Genomic DNA, 5000 nt, shown 5'->3' with positions numbered 1-5000 from the left:
AGTTAATGAGGGAAATGATGAGGTCTAGACGCAGCAGGAAGGATAGTGTTGAAATATATTTTTAACTAGAGATGTGACTGAGTGTGAGAAGTGTGTATGGTATAAAGCAAATTGGAATGAAGTGGCTCAGGGGAGAACAACTCTACCAGTAACCTGTGAGGGCAAGAAATGAAGCATCTGGGGTAAACCGTGAATAAGGAGGGGATGAGAGTGAAGTAATTTTAAGATAACTTTACATAGATCATTAAATTAGACAGCTGAGAAACAGAATGAGAGTGACTGAGTTTGCTTACTCCTGCTTTCCGGCACCACCAACCTGGAATGAGTAACATGTTATAATAAAGGCATAGTACTGCCACCAAAATAAAATAAACCAACGTAAAATAGAATCACAAAATAACGGAATGATATCGGCGCCAGAATAAAACAAAATCGCTTAAGTCAAGGATATGATAGTCAGAGAAAAACAGAATCGCATAACATAAAGCTAGGATATGACAGCCAGAGTAAAATAGAATCACATTGCATTAAGTTAGGGTATTAGTGCCAGTTTAAAACAGAATCACACAACATAAAGCTAAGGTATGGGAGCTAGAGTAACAACCTAAAGAATGGGTATGAGAGCCAGATTAAAACAATCACATAACATACAGCTGTGGTATGAGAGACAGGGTAAAACAGAGTATGAAAATCAGCGTAACACAGAATGACTATATCAAAATGAGCGTAAAACAGGAACAATATAAAAATCAGCTTAAGACAGAGTGTCTGTGATTATCAGCTTAAAACAGTGATAGTATAAAAACCAGCTTAAAATGAGTGACATTATGAGAATCAGCGTAAGAGAGAGTGCATTGTGAAAATCAGTGTAGAAACGAGTGACAACATGAAAATCAGCGTTAAATAGAGTGACATGACGGGTAATATTAGCGAGAAGGTCCAAGTTCACTTCCAGTTTCAACTCTGCGATGCAGTCTGTCAAAGTTCCGATTATAGTGTCCAGCAGGTCTTGGATGTTGTCTACGGACAATATGTCAAGTTCCATGATGCAGCCTAACACGTTGACCTGGCACACGGGGAACAGAAGCGGCCCCTGACATAATACTCTGACTGTAGAGGATTGGGAGAATGTGGTTATTTGAGGCAGGGAGAAAAGAGGGAGGCAGGGAAAGCATCTGAAAGAGGGAGGAGGAAAGAGGGAGACAGAGAAGGAGAAAGGAGAAAAAGGGAGAGGAATGGGTAGACAGTTGGAGGTAGTGAATGCTCTCCTTCACATATTGCTTTGGCTGTGGAGGGTTAAGGAGATTGTTACTGGAGGCGCAGGTGAAGGAGGAGGCAGAGGAAGAACGGAAAAGACGGAGATAAACGGAAAAGAACGGGGAGGCAGAGAGAGAGGAAGAAAGGTTCTTAATCATATGCTGCTTTGGCTGTGTTAATGGTTTAGACTTCAGAGCATAGGAATATAAATCCAAGCGTATTATATAATGGTGGTTCTGGAAGATTCGACACATTCGTTACTAGTAAAATAATGCAAATAGAGTAACTTCTTTATAGTAAGCTTGTGACAGTAGGAGAATGAACCTGAGTTAGAACGTCTCCGAAATTGTCTTTCTCCAATATCCATAAATTGATTTTGAGTTGATGAGTGAGTTAGATGGAGCATCCTTTGGAGTATGAGTGAACCTGCATGGGGTGAAGCGAGTGCGAGTGTCTGTGGGAGTTAGTTAAGACTGAGAGAGTTAGAGTATATAGTAGGAACGTTCTTTCACCTGCGTTAGGTTTAATGCCAGTGTGATTGGTTTCTCTAAGTCAAACAGTAAGTACAATAAATACTTTTGGAGCGATGTAGGAGTGTGTGTGTGTGTGTGTGTGTGTGTGTGTGTGTGTGTGTGTGTGTGTGTGTGTGTGTGTGTGTGTGTGTGTGTGTGTGTGTGTGTGTTATATCTGATACCATCTGTTGCCAGCGAGTGTCCGAATGAATGTGTGAGTGAATATGCATGTTAAAAGGAGAACCAGCGAATAAGATTAACATTCAGACGCCAACCAATATACAGGGGGAGGCGGTGGCTCAATCGGTAGAGAGGTGGCTTGCGGTCCTACCGGACCCAGGTTCAAATCCCCGCTGGTGCAGGGAACAGTTTAAAGATTTGAATTTCATTACGGCAGAGTTTACCGAGCTACCAGAAGACCCGACGACATGTAAAAATGCCCCCGCTAATACCAATACACCAGTCCTGTATGAGACAACCCTAGCATGTATTCAATGGACGGTGGGTGTTAACGCCGAAGTGGTGACATGTAGAGGTGTACGATATGTAGGAGGACTACTGGGCCTTGGGAGCAGTCTGAGAAGCCTTTGCCCAGAGTCGAGCACATAAAAAAAAGAAAAGAAAAAAAGCCACTAACCAATCTCGAGAATAACAGCTTCAGTGAAGACGTTGGACCCGCTGCAGGGCAGTAAACTCTGTGCCAGACTTCCTCCGGCCAGAGGACCATTACAAAGAGGCTGAGAAGGGCCATCCGCATGGTGGTGGTGGTGGTGCCTGTTGAGGAGAGCGAGAGAGTGAGTGTGTAAGTGGGGAAGGTAGGTGAAACGAGGGAGCGTGGAGAGTGAGTGAAAAATTAATGAAAGTAATTATGGGGAGGGAGAGTTATGGATGTGTGAGGAGTGAGATGGGAAGTGGTAAGAGTAGAGAGATTGGGCGATGAATGGGGAGTGTGTGTGTGTGGGTGTGGGGAAGTAAAGTAGAAGGAGGGAAAATGGGGGATGAGTGAGGAATGTCTTTTAGAGTCGGGAAGGGATGTACAGGGGGGAAGAATTGACGTGAGTGGGGAATGAGTGTGGAAGTGGTATGGCAGGTAAGGGGACGGAGAGTGAAGGATGGGTTGGCAGTGAGTGGGGAAGTGGTAAGGCAGGTATGGGAAGGGAGCGTGAGGGATGAGTGGGGAGTAAGTGTGGGAATGGAAACGGAAACTGAGGGAAGCGTGAGCGAGGGGTGGAGAATTTGTAAAGTTACTTGCTTATATTCCTTTTAACCTTAATTTGTCCCAGATTTACGTGTTTTTGCAGCTTATTTCACGCACCTCAGTCGTAGGATAAGACAAAGCCTAGGCGTTACATCAGTTGTAGGATAAGGCAAAGTCTAGGCGTTAATCCTTTCTTTGACTAACCTCGTATTCTAGTTTTAACCCTGTACTGCAAATCAGCATTCACGATGGAGAGATGGCAATTTTAGGCCAAGTTAGAGAAAAATAATGCCAAGCGAACCAAGGATCAAACAACTCTCGACAAATTTTTAAATTTACTCGATCAAGTTATTTTCCTATTAAAAGATACTGACCGAAAAAAAAAAAAAAAAAAAGGCTGTTTATACAAGAAATGAAATCTGCTTAGCTTTAGCCCACCAGGTGAACTTTTCTGATTATTACCAAGAGGGAATAAGGTAATAAAATTATGGCTATAGATCATGAGTGAATGATTATAAAGTGTCATCTAGATTTTATGCCGGAAATTTACACAATAGTAGTAACTTATTTTGCTCTAAGATGTGAAAGATGTCGGTTTTCTCTAAGTTAATCAGGGATTTTAGCCAATTCCGCAGCAGAGTTTTTCCCAAAAGTATAGATAATCACATGGTTTTACGGCGTACTTAATAACAAACTCTTAGTAGCAGTGAGAGGGTAACAAGTTTTAAAAGAGATTTTTACATTGTTTCATCACAAGATGTGCCCAGAGGTGAAGAAATGTTAAGTGGTAGCACGTATAAAATGGATTGTATGTGAATTAACTGAGGGGAGAATGGAGGACGGTAGAGGGAAGAAAGAAGGAGAGAGGAGGAAAGAGAGGATGGAGAAGGGAGGGAGTGAGTTAAGGAGGTGGGATGACAAAGAGAGAGGACGAGGAATGGGGGAGCAGAGCATGCAAGGACCTTGAGAAAGGAAGAAGGATAATTAGGGAGAGTGAGAAGAGGCTGGGATGGAGGAAAGGAGGAAAGACGGTGATAGAGAGGAGGGGAAGATGGGTAGTGGAGGGAGAGAGAGAGAGAGAGAGAGAGAGAGAGAGAGAGAGAGCTCTTGGCAAGGTGATCTTCTGTTACCAGATAAGATTTACGTTGTTCCCAGACTGTTTTATCTCGGAAAAAAAAAACATGGAGAACAGAATTCAAACACACACACACACACACACACACACACACACACACACACACACACACACACACACACAGAAAGTTTAGGAATCTTAATAATAGGACATAATAGTCTCATAAAAAAATTGTGTTTGTTTTGTTCTATGTATCTGCAGACGATTTTATTTAACTTAGGAGAGACATGGATTAGATCTTGCATTTATTAACCTCATTACTGCCAGATTTCCCGACTAAAGTATAAAAATAAAGACTATTCTGATGAATAATGTAGTAAAATACCTCGTCTCACCTTATACATGAATCAGTTCTTTTACCATTATATTTTCCCCATTTATTCTACACATGTACTTGTGATAGGAGTGTGAGTTCTCAGAATATAGTAAGGTAATAGATACAGTTTATCAGAAAAGTTTAATTACACAGGTGACAGGTGGTTTCGCTTTGACTGTTGCTTATCATCTTTTTAGCTGAATATTTCAGAATGAATTGTTTACTTTTTATGTGGCATAAAGTTTTTTCTTCATGCTGTACTGATTACTTTTCTGGCCATGCATAACTATGGGGAGTTACTGAAAAATATGTTCATTGGTTCATTGTTTCAAAATGTCAAGAGGGAAGGATGTAAAGATTTTTTAGACTTGATGAATAAGAGAGAGACTCCGTGAAGGAACAGAACCCTGAGGAACACCACACCTGAGTGCTTTAGAAGATTTGTGACACTCGACCACAGTTGTCTTTGTTATTATTATTATTATTATTATTATTATCCATCCATCTATCATCCAGTCCTACGTTACCCCATGAGGGGCGTAGGAGTCCGGGGCTAGGCAGCTGGTCCAGAAATTTTAGATG

The sequence above is a fragment of the Coenobita brevimanus genome, chromosome 112 (genome assembly GCF_032717465.1).
Source record: "Coenobita brevimanus isolate Jiangsu-jjx chromosome 112, ASM3271746v2, whole genome shotgun sequence".
Taxonomy (NCBI): domain Eukaryota; kingdom Metazoa; phylum Arthropoda; class Malacostraca; order Decapoda; family Coenobitidae; genus Coenobita; species Coenobita brevimanus.
Note: the sequence above shows the minus strand (reverse complement) of the source record.